The sequence below is a fragment of the Coccinella septempunctata genome, chromosome 4 (assembly GCF_907165205.1).
Source record: "Coccinella septempunctata chromosome 4, icCocSept1.1, whole genome shotgun sequence".
NCBI classification, from domain to species: Eukaryota; Metazoa; Arthropoda; class Insecta; order Coleoptera; family Coccinellidae; genus Coccinella; species Coccinella septempunctata.
Genome location: NC_058192.1, coordinates 16,734,264 through 16,749,767, shown reverse-complemented (window position 1 = coordinate 16,749,767; position 15,504 = coordinate 16,734,264). Strand labels below are relative to the sequence as shown.

The 15,504-nt window shown below is 35.6% G+C and overlaps 1 protein-coding gene across 3 annotated transcripts in view; it reads right to left on the bottom strand.

Moving 5' to 3' along the window:
* Positions 1-11,444, bottom strand: part of LOC123311542 (D-2-hydroxyglutarate dehydrogenase, mitochondrial) — a 38,672-nt gene extending 27,228 nt beyond the window's left edge. Inside the window, exons 1-2 of one of the 3 annotated variants that reach the window (XM_044895576.1) lie at positions 11,218-11,444; positions 5,071-5,199 (exon numbers count right to left, since the gene is read on the bottom strand). The gene's annotated coding sequence lies outside the window, so the exon portion shown is untranslated. The remainder of the gene's footprint in view (positions 1-5,070; positions 5,200-11,217) is intronic. The other 2 variants (XM_044895575.1, XM_044895578.1) reach the window with 2 other exon arrangements.
* Between the last annotated feature and the right edge of the window lie 4,060 nt (positions 11,445-15,504).

Sequence of the window (15,504 nt, the reverse complement as noted above, 5' to 3'; positions counted from 1 at the left end):
TGCAACCCTTGGCATTTTTATTTTCACTATTTCTTCTAAAATATCGCATCTGTGAGTTGAACTGGAAAAGAAACTTGGAATCCCAGTCAGCGTTGCAAAAAAAATTTTTACTTTTGTATTTTGGCTCGTAGCTTTCTGCATAATTAAATGTAATTGGTGGGCGTAGCAGTGCACTAAATGGGCATTTTGATAGGTTTCTTTGATTTTTGATTGAACCCCTCCAGTTTTGCCACTCATAACATTTGCACCATCATAGGTCTGTGCAATCAACTTTTCCGGTTTGTTATTCAATAATGAATCTAATTCGGTTTTTATACAGTTTGTTAAACCTGTAGCAGTCTTATCTAAAACTCTTAAAAAGCACCAAAATCGTTCAACCACACTGCCTTTATGTAAATATCTGATCACCACTACCATTTGACAATGATTCGAAATGTCACTGGTTTCGTCACACTGTACAGCTAAAAAATCTGCATTGTTAACTTGTTCTCGAATTTCGTTGCGACATACTTCTAACATACTGTCTAATATTTCATTTTGTATTGTTTTCGAGGTATCTTTAAAGACAGTAGCATTATTGAAATGATCTTTCAATATAGAATCGAGTTCAGATGTGAAGTCAATTAGTTCTCGAAAAACGCCACGATTTTCGGAGCTGTCTTCTTCATCGTGGCCCCTTAAGGCTAATTCCAGTTTACCGCAAAATTTGATGCAATTTATAATTCTTTTTAAAACATACCTGTTCTTATCTACTTGCTCATTATGCTTAATAATATTATGCCGGTAAGCTGAATCTAATTGAGCAGCGATATTAGTACCCAGAAAAGCTAATTCTGTAGAACAATTTACATGCTTGGCAGATAGCTCATGTTTCTTAATTTTTTCATTAAGGTGCTTCAAATCTCTAAATCCTGCCCTTGCCCACACGTTATCACTTCCATCGGAGTTGAATAATAAGCAAGGAAAGCAAAACAACGCATTCACAGTATCACAGCCACATATCCACTTGTTTTTCTCATACACTTGTCTTGAGAATCGTCTTGTGTAAGAAGTTTTTGGAGTTTTATCTGCCTGGCTTAAATTTAAATCGGGAGTCGGTCTACCCAACAGTTTAATACGGCTTTTTTCCGCCAGCGAAAGCTTCGCGAAATCAGTTTTTAAAATATTTTGAACACTATTGTCCGCCATGATTTCAAAACGTAAACAAATACGAACACACGCTAGGTTGCCTCTGGCTAGCGGCTAGACTGAAGCGGATAGGGGCAACTTTCATCGTAGCCCTTTTACTCGTTAAAACTTCGTATATGGCCGACACGAAGAGTTGCGGATATAGCCGAATGACTGTACGAATGCAAGAATTCGCCGCTATGGGATTCATCGCCCAAGCAGGGACGGACTGCTAGATTATGATTGAAATAAACAAAACTGAAGGAGTCGCATGAAAGTTATACATTAATAAATTACATAAATAACCGTGGAATCTAATATTTTCATTAAAAATCGTATGGGAAGGTAAATAACATAAAAGGATTGATTTCTTGTTTGGGGGGGCTGTAGCCCTATAGCCCTACTAGACCAGCCGCCACTTAGTATTTACGAAAAAAAAAAGTTGTGAGAAAGAATATCTTATAAAGATTTACTATTTCAATTCTTTGTAAACATAGGTACTTCAGGATTGAAAAAATTCATCCACATCAACAAATGATATTTAGGTAGTTTCGTGTCTTTACGGGGAAAATAAAACAGAAAAACAGTTTTTTTTTGTTAATCTTAGAAGGGGGAAATTTTTCAAAAAGTTTTGCCTATACCAAATACCCACTTTAATTTTCCTCAAAGAATCATTCCTTTCATTTATTCGTTGTCATTCAGATACACCCTGTAGAGAAGCTCATATCTATCGAAGATTTTTAGCTCCCTAGCAGCGTTCATGCCAGAAGGCAGGTTTTCTGGTCCCCTGGTACACAAAAGCGTTTCCAGTAGCATTGTTCATGAGAACTTGAGAGAAATGGTTTTTTGGATATCGAAAAATTATTTTATTTCCCTCTTCAATATGAATAAGTTTCAAAGTAGTTGTCTTTCAAACATAAATATATTACAATTATAAATAAGTATCAATTATTTTATATCAACAAACACCTCACAGAATTTCAAATAATGCCCCTTGCCCCTTGGGGGGGAGGGGCAATATATAAATATAACTGTGGTTATATTTTCCATGTGAATAAATAATTATCATCAGTGAAGAAGAATGGAAAAATATATTCGAAATAAAACTTTTGGGGTTTATCGGTCAACACATTTCTGCTTTTTATATATTATGCAGACTCACCATTTACCACTAGAATTTACTTGAACATAAAAAATATACCTACATATATAGAAAGCCATAATAAAACGTAAATGGGGAATGTTGAATAATATATGCCCTTTTGCCTTTAAAAACTAGATTTTTTGGTAGAAGCGACGTCAAATTTATGATAGATAGATATCAAGGCGAGTTATCATACAATAAAGGTATAGGTAAACACACACTGAGGAGATTTCTCAGATGTGTGTTAAAAAATAATCTTTTGGCAACCATAGAAGTGCTTAAAATCGTAATAGCACTCGATAACCTCCTTTGATTTTAACCGCCTCATTTTCGGGGAAAAAAGCACATTTCCATTTGATACGGATGTCTCCCTCAACGCCCCACCCTAATCTGCAATGATCACCTTGAAATCCCCCAGAAAAAAGGACCAAACATCCATCTCGCATCGGCACATTCCATCTCTTCCGAGTCCCTTTGTGCCGACTACAAGCCTGGAATAAAAGAGACGATAATGGCAGCGCCTAGACTAGACGACCGTGTCATTCTCGAAAATCTACCTGGGAGTAGACCGAAGAAACCAGTTTGGCCTTGAACCAACAATAGAGTTATTCGTTTCTGTTTGCTATGTGACGTACGTCCATGAGAATTATTAATATGGGGGGCATTGGGATAATCTATTGCGGGATTAGTGCTGTTATTTCGCTTTGGCTCGCCTTGAAACGTGGCAGGAGACGGTGGGATATTTTCGTAGGTTTCATACGGGTTTAAGATATTGAAAAAATCACTGGACGAGGTACTTTATCGAACTGTTTTATGGTTTCGATGTTACCGGCAATTTGTATAATTCAGGCATTCTATACAAAGCCTAGGCAATAGATAGAATGCCTGGGTCTTCTATACAGGCAATGTTGCAGTGTATATACTCCATTCACTTTTATTTTAGCACTCGGTTGGCCATGGAAATTTGACACATTTCACTCTGTATAGTACGAAAATGTGGGGTTATGAAGCTAGTCAAAAAATTTTTGGGTTTTAAATCAACGCTATGTTGGCCGTTCTACGTAAAAGTTTTTGTTTTTACGTATTTTATCACAATGTCGAATCTCTACGGAAAATATGTGACGAACATACTTGAAGTTTATACAAACTGATTGAAGGCATACCAAAACCAGCAGTTATTTGCATGGAAAATACAAGAGATCAGTATAATATCATAATATGCACTAGCTTGAGGAGAGTTAGAGTTCGTTATCTTCTTTGAATACGTTACATCAGTTGTAGATTTCAAAAATATTAACCCGAAAATGAAATGCATATGTTGCAGTGGTTGGGAATGGGTATCTCCCGAAGGAATTAAAAGATAATTACAAGAATGTTAAATTCTTCAACAAAAATCATCTTGCATCAATATAAGTAAAAGGAATTAAAGGAAGTTTCAAGTCAAGATGAACTTTCATGAATAAACAATTAACAGGACAACTGGCGCGTATTTGTGGTTGTTCATCTTAATACATTGATATAAGTAATAATAATAATTAGGTATTTATTGGTACCTTAAGACATTTACCTACAATGTATAGGGCAAGTCAAATGAAAAATAGAAAAATCAATTTTCGGGAACTTATTCTACGATGACATTCATTGAAAATCCTGTAGTAAACTGTTCGCATTAATTCACTCAAACATAAAATTCTCAAATGCCACCACTTTTTTGGGTCTCCCAATAGAAGGAGATTCTTTGTCATCCTCTTCATTCACAATCTTTCTGATTGTGGAAATATTCAGCTGTTCTTTTAGATTCAGATGAAACATTATATTAATTCTCTTACATTGAATATGTTCGCTACCGTCTGACGTATTGTGGATTTTAGAATATCAGGATATAACTATTTGAATGGGCGGACCAGAATTCTATAAGTAGCACTTCCTGAAACCCTGTCTCTCTTTTCAATCACTTTCGGCATTTTCGTAAAAAAAATTGTTATGACATTACGACATTTCATGAGTGCCACCTTACTCCTTTCTAGTTACAAAAATTTGAGAAAATTATTTCATGGCCCACCGACTGCTAAAATAAATGTGAATGGAGTATATGAAATAATTCATACACTTCACCTAGCCACAGTGGCGGCTGCTCAATAAGTGCACATGTGCACGTGTACCCCCAACTAAAATCTTCATCTAAGGGAATTTACTTTTATATTTGACGTAAACGTAACATTTTCTATATTAATTCAATTTTATTTTTCATTTCCGAGGTATTTCAAACTCCAGACGGCGAGCGAACTTGACAACTACTTTGAACGTCAAAGCAAAGCAAATATACGCGTAGACCAAATAGTATCAAGTATCACGATTTCATTTCATACTCTTCGCGTAGACGCTAGACGTCACGTACGCTGCTCTCTCGAACTGATCCATCATTGGAGCAGCAGCTACCCCTCACGCCCCGCACTTCCCGTAACAGTCCAATATTTAGCTGACAGTGGTACACATTCAGTTTGTGTACGTCGTAAGTCGTGCGTAGTCGTGGGTCAGTCTACCGTGTTTGTTGTTTTCGCGCTATTATGGCCGAAAATTTGCAGAAGCCGATTTGCAACAGCGTACAATATTTGAAAAAAATTCGTTTTTCTTCGCTGAAATTAGAAGAAAAACAAAAAATTAAAAGTGCCGGTCGTCCAAAACCGAATCTCTCGATCACGCATATAACAAAATGTAAAACACGCGATTATAAAAGAACCTTTAAGACAGACACTTACGAAAAAGCCGAATGGTTATGTGGTTGTGAAATTACTAACAGTCTTTACTGTTTTCCTTGTTTGTTATTTGCTGGTGATGGTGATGGCCAAACAGAATGGACCAAATCCGGTGTCAAGGATTTAATTCATCTAAAAGAAAAAATTAAAAAACATCAATGTTCCAAGAAACATCTCTCTGCCAAATTAGATTTTAATTTATTAGGAAAACAAGGCATTCGACAACAATTAAACAGTGCCTACCGACTGAATATCGAAAAACATAATGAGCAAGTGAAAAAGAACAGATACATTTTATCGAAAATCATAAACTGTATTAAATTTTGTGGTGCTTTCGAATTAGCATCACATGGCCATTATGAAGGAAATGATTCGATAAATCCCGATGGTATATTTAAAGGTCTCATCAATTTTTCGGCTGAATTAGATTTGGCACTCAGGGATCATTTGGATCAATCCACAGTGTTTAAAGGAACATCCAAAGACATTCAAAATGAATTATTGGACTGCATGCTTTCTGTGTGCCATGCACATATCAGGAAGGAAATTGCTGCCTCAAAATTCGTGTCCGTGATAAGTGATGAAACAAGTGACATTTCAAACATTTCCCAAATGGTTATGGTTTTCCGTTATACTTTAGCAGACGGTACCCCTGTTGAAAGATTCTGGGGTTTTTTGAAACCTTCTGATCATCATGCCGTTGCGTTAGCTGGCTGTATTGAAAACCTTCTGAGTTCTGTTTTACAAAACTCTGATCAGTTAATTTCGCAAAGCTATGACGGCGCAAGTGTTATGAGTGGCGTCCAAAGACTTATCAAAGATAAATTCCAGTATGCGTATTATATTCACTGTTACGCACACCAAATAAATCTAATAATGTCACAAGCAACGAGTATAAAAACAAATGTTCGCATCTTTTTTGCCGATCTGAATGAAATTACAGATTTCTTTTCCAATTCTCCACAACGAATTTCTGTATTAGATGAGGTCGTTAGAAGTAGAGATCCGAATGCATGTGATACAAAGTGGAATTTTAAAATTAGAACTGTTAACACTGTTTATGTGAACAGAGAAGCCCTTATCGAGTGCATGGAGAAAATACAATCATCGTCCAGACAATCGGATACCATCACAAAAGCTGGTGCTCTTTTAAGATTATTAAATGACCCCAAGTTCGTGTTTTGGCTGACAGTTTTTCATCGTTTAATGCCTCACATTGAGATTGCATATTCTCAGCTGCTAAAAAGAACTGCTGATTTTGTGACCATAAAAAAATGTATTGCAGAGCTTGAAAAAAACATTCAGATAGAAAGGGAAAATATACACACCATCAGAGTCTCCGAACTAGACGACATTGATGTGGGTCACTTTAGGAAAAGAAGGAGGGTAGATGAAAGAACTTTATATGTTTCCACGACTGGTCAAGCTAAAGAAGTGTGCGGCACCATTATATCAGAAATAAAAACGAGGTTTTCGTTTACTGGTCATTTGGAAGCGGCTAATTTGTTTGTGGTGGAGAATTTCGAAGTATATTCGTCGAATTTTCCCATCCATCACTTAGATTCAGCAATTTCCGCCTTTCCATTTTTAGACAGAAACAAATTGAAGACAGAGTTGGAAGTAATTTACAGAACGACAGATTTTAGAGAGGTCTCCGGAGCAGTCCATCTACTCAAGTTTTTGATAGAAAATAATTTGCAAGAAGACTTCTCGGAGACCTTGCATGTGCTACTCGCAATTGTAACCATGCCCATGACAACTGCAGAAGCAGAACGTTGTTTCTCCACTTTGAAACGCATTAAAACCTTTTTGAGAAGTACCATGGTCCAGGATAGGTTAACTCCTCTCGCAATGTTATCAATTGAGAAACAAATGATTCAAGATCTTTCAAACTTTAATGAATTGGTTATTGAAGAATTCACATCGAGAAAGAACAGGAGACTTGAATTCCAGTACAAAACGTGTGTGTGAAAATTAGTACTTTAAGTGCTTGTGTTAGTTAGACAATCAAAGCAGCAACTTGATCAAGAAGATTTGCTGTCTGGTTAAAGAGATAGGATTTTCAAGCAATTTTTAGTTTAAGTCATTTTTGTTTGTTTACTGTTCAGTATATAAAAACAAGAACTTACAATTTCGGATTTCTGCGCTAACTCCTTTTCTGAATATTATCCCAAGATAAGGCGAAAGAATATTTCAAGATTTTTTCCTTACTAAAATGTCTCTTTATCGGATGATGAGGAACTTTGAGAAAACACGGTGAAAATTGAAATGAGAGAACATTGCAAAATAGAAATATGTAGCGTTCAAAATCGAGTGACTATAAACTGAGGTTATATGTTATTATGTCAGTTCTGTGTTCGAAAATGGTGCTCCCAGATTGAAAAATGCTGCAAATTTTATTATTATTACCGGTTTTCTCTCCACTTTCCCAACGTCTGAGACAGCACAAGACATTCATCATTCCAAATGACTGGAATTAGTATATAATTCTGTGGCGCCGTTAATTGACTCAATTTCAGGCAGTAAAAAGTAGTATTCCAAGTAATATTATGGAAATATCAAGAGTTCAATGAGTCTTGTTTCGAGAGTATAAATTTTTTATATTTCATTCCTCAATTTCACCAGCCTGAATCTCCGCACTTTATGTTTTAAGGCATGTAAACTAAAAAAAAAAGATTTCTATTTCAAAGGTTCATTATTGGCAATTGAATTGACAACTGAATGTGAAAAAGACTTGATTTTTTGTCACAGCCTAATTTTTTCTCATTAAATATTCAGTCTGATCTGTTTTGTATAGATTTGTCTCTTTCCTCTGTCCTTTTTTCATGTCTTTTTTATACTTTTATTTTGTAGGTAACTCTAGTCATATGTTTAAGTGAGTTCCTCAAATCATTTATATTATCTAATAATAATAAGTAATCCTAAGGCTTTTTTTCGTCAAAATTCATCGTGTATTTCTTATTTTATATAAATATTTTGTCAAATCCTTAGACAAAAACTCCTATATTTGTAGATTTGTATGACAGGATTGTTGTTAAATTTGCTATGATTTACGGAAATTATAAAAATGAAATATAAATATTTTCAAATATGTAATTTGTATTTGCTTCTTATCAAATTGTAAAAATGTATGCGCGACTCTTAGAGACGTTGCATCATCTGAGTATTTTTGTCTATACTTCCATATCCCTATTCCTGATACTTTATGAGATATTTCAGGAAGCAGAAATTTTGAAAATAGGTCACTGATTTCCTGAGGATGAGCTCCGTGTAGAAAAAACTTAGAGTGTGATACATACAGGTTGCTCCGAAAATCTTCACTCTTTACGAAAGCAGCAAAAAGTTTATATTTCAAACAGAACACCCTACTTTTATCTTATATTTTCACAGAAAATCTATACGAATCCTAATTTCTATGAAAGTGCATGAGGATTTTGAGCTTTGCTAATTTTATCTAACAACACAATTCCTTTCGTATGACTGAGACAACTAACACCTATAGTCAGGTTTTCGATAATTTAAGAATCATACATTGTCTATATTAAAATATTCAATATGACTGAGTTACAACCCCTAGAATGTCGACAAAATTTCATTAAATTTCAACTACGGCACTGAAGAAGTTGACTTCGGAGAAAAGAAACAAAACATAAACATATGGCTGGGCAATGAATAGTTAAGTACATCCGAGTCTATCCGATTAGTTGCATCAGATCAGGATAATTGTTGTATCGTAAAAAATTGAGACAATAGAAAATTGAGACGGTTTATTCAAAGTGCTATTATTGTTACCCTATTTCACCCCAGTTTTACAACCATTGTTAGAGGGTTGGAACAAGGAGAAGATTGTGATGAATAATTAAGACGAATTTTATTGGTGAGATTTTGAACTATAATTCTATTTCTTTGCATTTGGTCCCAAGTATTTTTCTGTCAGTTGGTATCGAAATGAGCCATTTCATAAAATCGTTTGAGTTTAATAATGAGGAAAATTCGGCAATCCTAAGGTTCCATTTTCATTCCCACGTAAAAATCGAACGGGCCAATATCCTAAACTGTGGTTGAGTCAGTCATCACGAAATATGTTTTTTCCATTGCTTTGCGATCATTAAGATGAAAATGATCTAGGGTCTATTTCAGTAATAATTTTCAATTTATTTTTCAACTTTCTCATTTTGAAAGCTTTGTATAGAGGATTTTTGGCGAAATGCTTCATTGTGACTAGTTCCACCGAGAGTTCTACCTTTAAATACACCATGTATATGAATTTTGCTCAGATTTGTTCTAACAATACCTAATACAACCACAAAGGAGGACAAGAGATGAATTATTTGCACCATTTCACCCTTATCAGTTCAACAGCATCTGGCACCACGAAAATATGCATGAATGAACGAATGTTTTACTCTATTATTCTTATCTTGGCCAATCGTCTAGGCTCACAAGAAGTTTCCTCATTGTAAGCAAACAAACAATGGTCCTACGGCACGGAAGTAGCAGCTTGTTGCATACGCAGGTAGGTGCTAACGGTCTGAATAAATTTGCACCGAATAAAAATAAAATTACTCAACCATACGGATCGAAACAATCCACGACCCCGTTCCACTTGTATGCGAATGGGTATTATGCAAAATGTTTTGATACCTACGCTATTTGCGGGGAAATCAAAACGGATCGTATCTGGAGAGGTTGATGGCCGATTTCGTAAGTTGTTCTCGAGAAATGGCGTTTTTAAATATTGCCGGTAACGTGTTATATTTTGTATCACGTTTGAGGTTTGATTTCCGAACGAAAACATTCCTTTTCATGCAAGCAGTCGGTTCTCCTTGGTAATTTGGCACATTACCATACCAAGTATAGTACGAAAATGTGATGTTATGACCAGTTGCGGTTCAAGGAAGGATTTTGTTGGATGGCCATAATTTTATATTTGAGAATCTGTAAGGTGTTCGTGTTTTTTGATATAAAATAGGTTTATCTTTTAAATTTGTAATATAAGCTATATGTTTAAAAGAAAACTACTTTGAAACTTATTCTTATTTGAAGGGGGAAATAAAAACGTTTTTCGATATTCGAAAAAATATTTCTGACAAGTTCTCCAAGAGCAACTTTTTTAGTGGATAAAAAATATCGAACTGCTCAGTGTTGACGAATTTTTAACTGACCTCATATTTTTGAGTATTTTACGATCAACTTTCGACACGCATATCTCCCAGAAAAATAACCGTAAATAGGTCTAAAAAATGTGATACATATTCTTTAAGAGTAATAAATTTCGAAATTTCATTGAGACCATGGAACTCCCCTTGGTTATGACGCTTGAAAATGAATGTGATGACATACCTAATTAACGTTTATAAAAACTGATTTTTCTGTATATCTCGGTTTTGAATGAGTACCTACATCGGTTTTTTCTTCGTACAATATTTTTCACGGGTTGAACCAATAGATATGCACCAAATCTGTCGCTATTTTTTTTCAAAAAACCTTGAATTTTCACCATAAAATTTAGTAAATTTTTTATTTCATAGAAGTTTGAACCTATGCGATGAAAATAAAATGCACGAAATGATTTCAAATTGCGACAATGCTTCTTCATTCAACTATGTGCTGCATAAATAAATACAAGATTATTGCTATTGTCAATTATGAGGATATAATTACAAAATATTGAAGATTCGATGTAAATTCTTCTGGCATCTGATGAAATTTCGTACATTTTGTTTTCAATTTTACAAAAAAGATTTACATTCACAAAATAATAACAACAGCGTTCCTACGATTTCTATTGGTATCAATAAATAATCCATAAAGAATATTATATCACAATAAACCCATAGATATGACTTATTTACACCCATGGTATACAAAAAATGCAAAGAGTATTATGAAGTATTATATTGAAAAAAAAATTTAACTTCTATAAGTTATATAATAGTAATATTTTTCATTTTACTCAGAGCGCCCAATGGTAATTTTGAAGTGTTTTAAGTCGTGGAAGGAAAAATCTGAAGTAAATAAAATACCAACCACAATCGATCGGAGGTATAGTATCTATAACCTCAAAAATCTGGTGAAATGTGCGAAGTAAATGAAACATTTTTAGCTTTTATTTATAGAACTGACTGATTAGGTAAAACTCGTACAAACCTATATATAAATAACCGAGCAATCCTCCTTATCAAGAACCACAAAAACGTACCATAATCCAAATAAGCCACAAAATTTCGGGAAAACAAAACACAAATGTTCTCAACCGAAAACCCGGACGTTTTTAGGTTAGGAAAGGCAAAGGCAGCGTTAAAACTACACGACGTCTCGGCTCATTTGTTTACGTTGCCAGCCGATAGCCAAGGCCAACTAGGAAAAACGTTCGAAGTTCGTCTTTGTCCCGTAGCATGACAGGAGGTTGCTTGACGGCACACGCGGTGTTCCTCCCTCCCTCCGCCGCCTCGTCGCCCGTTCCGAAACACGCGATGAGATCAATAAACTTCCCCCTTGCAGCGCCCACCCTCCCGGTGCGGTCCACGGCAGGCAGGGATTCTGGCTCTGGCCTACGCGTCGTTGTTCTCCACTCGGTGCGTACACCCTCGTTCAACTTCGCGTCGATTGCCCTCCTAAAATTATCGTGGGATGCCATGAACCGATGACCTTGAAATTATTTGTTTTGGTTGTATCACCACTAGCAAGGAGAATAACTCCTTGCTACTATAAGAGGTAGCTGTTACATTAAGTTCGCCATTTCTCGTTATATTTTTTATATTCGGTAAAGACAAAGGCCAACTATAATCTTTATAAAAAAAAATTACTTACTTCATATCTTCCTCATTATCTCAAACAATTTTTTTGTACACCCTTCTAATACTGAGCGATTTCAGTTTTATCATAGCCCTCATAACAGGGCTATGGTTTTATTATCTCAAAGGCGGGAGCTTTCTCCTTGCTAAGAATACATTATCTACAAACTCAGGTCTTTAAAATTTTATTGTTATTTTATACCAGCAAGGCCGTATTTTTTTTTCCACAACTTCCCTTTGATAAATTTCACGTCATTCAGTATATCTACTCTAATTTGCTCTTCTGCATGTCCTCGACTCTACTCTATCCTACTATACTCAGCTCTGCTCTGTCCTTCTTTACTCTGCCCTAATATGCTCTGTTCTATTCCCTTTTCTCTCTACTTTATTCTACTCAACCCCCACTCCATTATGCTTCACTTCTCTCCACCCCATCTCACTCCACTCGACTTCATAACTCCCATCACCCCACTCCGCTTCACTCCACTCAACTCCCCCCACCCCACTCCAGTCATTCTCCACTCAACTCCTCCCACCCCACTCCAGACATCCCCAGTCCATTCGCCTCCATTCCACTCGACTTCATTCCACTCAAACTCCTTTCCACTCCACTCCACTCCACTCGACTCCATTCCACTCAATTCACTCTAACCTACTTTAGTCATCCCCCATTCAACTCCCTCCACCCCACTCCAGTCAATCTTCACTTCACTCAACTTCCCCCACCCCACTCCGCTTCACTCCACCCCACTCCACTTGACTGCATTCCATTCAACCTCCACTCCACTTGACTCCATTCCACCCAACTCCCCCACTTCAGTCCACTCCACTCCTCTTCACTCTACTTCAACCCACTCCACTCAACCCCCACTCCACTTCAATCCACTCTAGTCTACTATTTTTCACTACGATTTAGCTGCCAATTTTTTTTGGATGATGTTTTCGATAAGATATCGATTAACACTATCCTCAACTTTACTATATTAGGTTTACGTTTTGGTTCATTTCTGGAATATTCATAGTTCTCGTTTGAGTCATACCTACTTATAGAATATATCAATTTTATAGATAGCTTCATATTTTTCAATGTTAATTTCACATATTTTACCCATCCAACAATAATTCCAATCATAAACGTTGAGAACAAATTCAAGATTTCACAAAAATGCGTTTTTCCTACAAAAAGAAAACTCTAATTAATAAACCTTGTTTCTTACGTTGAGAATTGCTGTTACCGTGATTCCCGCATACTTTTCATTAAAGAAGTCCCATTTTTCCCAGCCAGATAAGATAATTTCCACCTAAGAAGCCCTTATCTTGACAGCATATTACATATCAGCATTTGAAATACGAGCTAATTAAAATTTCACAGGAAATGATAATCTTCCATCTTCGAGAGTCGTAATCGGTTATCATCCGCGTTTTTTTTTGTATCAGCTGAAGTTGACACTGGAACACAATGCTTAGTTGGTTGTTCCGTTATCTTAATGAAGGAGTTCTGGGAAACTATAAGAATTTCATCGATATGGTAAACCTACTCTAGATGGCTGTTCGTGCTCTGGACTAATTATGAAGAATTTCAACCATTGTATTTTAATGGCTTCATTACTTGGAAGGTTGCAACAGATGTTGAATATTTTGACGAAATATACAATGCTAATAATGTCAAGGCTTGCTGTTGAATTGTTGAATTTTTTCTAAAAATTCTTTGTTATTTTTTCTACATTTAATTCAAGGCGTTATTTGGGTACTCTTCAGCATCTTCCAAAAGTTTTAATTCCACAATTCATGTATGAAAAAATTATTTTAAAAACTTGCCAAATTCCTTCTTCATTCCCTAAAATAAATTTGCAGACAATCGATATAAGAACTTGATTTATCTTTTCTTCATATACCAACTTTCAAATCATTGTTATTCTTATTCAACATCCAATACAGGATAGTTTTGCTTTTTTCATACGTATCATATCTTTTTCTGATGAAAATAATCCAAAATTATAATCAAACTTGGTCAACGTAGAAATAATTTGACGAAAATGAAGTAAGGGAAAATTTTTTTGAAAAACACAAGAACTCAAATATCTAGGAAACTGTTGATTTTTGGTTATCAATTAAACTTAGTTTCAAGGGTTGGGTTCTTTGAATTTTTGGTATTTTTATGGTACGTTATGGTCATAATGAGAAAACTGGAAAACATAGGTGATACCTTGTGTTCGAAATAGATTCATCAAATAAATGAAAAACTATATTCCGAAATTTATTTCATTCGATAAAACCGTTCTGTAGGTAGATCTAAAAATCAATTTTTTTGTGGTTTTTCAGCCTGTATTTTTTAAACCGAGCCGATTCGGAAAAAATGGTAAATGAAAAAAGTGTTTCTTTTTATACGAGTCAAAGACTCAACCAATGCTCGGAAAAACCTGAACAGTGTTCGCTTTCCAGCAATGACTTAGCTCATTATGAACATATGAATACTTAAAATAGCTGTATCTTTTCATCTTGGCCGTAAGAAAAAATTGTAAAGGAAAAAAGTGTTTCTTTCGACCTCAAAAGTGAAGTGTTGAAATATATGTACGAGTCAAATAATCAGTTATCATTATCGTTATCCATTATTGTGCTGTCTGACTCTATAATTCCTAAACATCCCCGATTTCCTTCCACTTTCGATAACATCCCATTCCCATCTCGAGTACCAGATTCAGCCTCATAACTATTTCATAATATGTGAAACCCCAATCTCATGAATTTCCCCTTACCGAAATCTGCCATTCCATCCGGTGAAAGATAGTAGACGCCGCCGCCGCCGTCAGAAGCTGAGAAGGAGGGAAAGTCGTGCAACCTTAATGGGGGCCTTGACACTTGATGGCAGAGAGGCAAGTTCAACCGAACTCGTTAACTGTCGCCAAACTTTCACTGCAATAAACTTCGTAATTTCATCGCTGACACTTCTTCCACCCTTTTCGGTCGCTTGACATGTTGATATCGAGATGAAACAGAGTTTTTCCAGTTATCTGTCGTCTTGACTTTCCTGACTCCTGATAGATAGACGGGCTAGGGGATGCCTTTTCCCTAGACGAGAGATCAGTTCGGAAAGCACGAAAATAGTTTGTGCTTTGGAACAGGCAACATTCTAGAATGCTTGAACAGTACATAATTATTTCATTCTTCCTTCAAGTCTCGAATTCATGGCAATATAAAACGCTAGTAGGTCACAATTTTGCTGAACTGAATCGGCTTACCCAATGTCTTCTGGCTAAATTCTAGGTATACCACGCTAGGTTTCGACTGCTGAGTATGATTTTACAACATCTAGTTGAAAATAGATATATTTTAACCTATCTTAAATTCTTGAAACTTCAACTTTGTACAATAAAGCAGTTAGAGTATCTGACAACTCTGACAAGCTATGCATACAAAACTTGCAGAATAATATCGACGATAATACTGTGGAACCAGTTATCTACTGATTTTACCAATAATTAAAGTTTACCAACCTCTTTACTCATCATGAATTAACCTATGAAAGCTTATCGTTTAAAAAAACATCGGAAATGATTTTCTGTTAAAAAAGTTTTATAGAGAGTAAAAAATGATGTGAAATATCTTAAGGACGATACTAATACTTTCATAGTATTTTTTG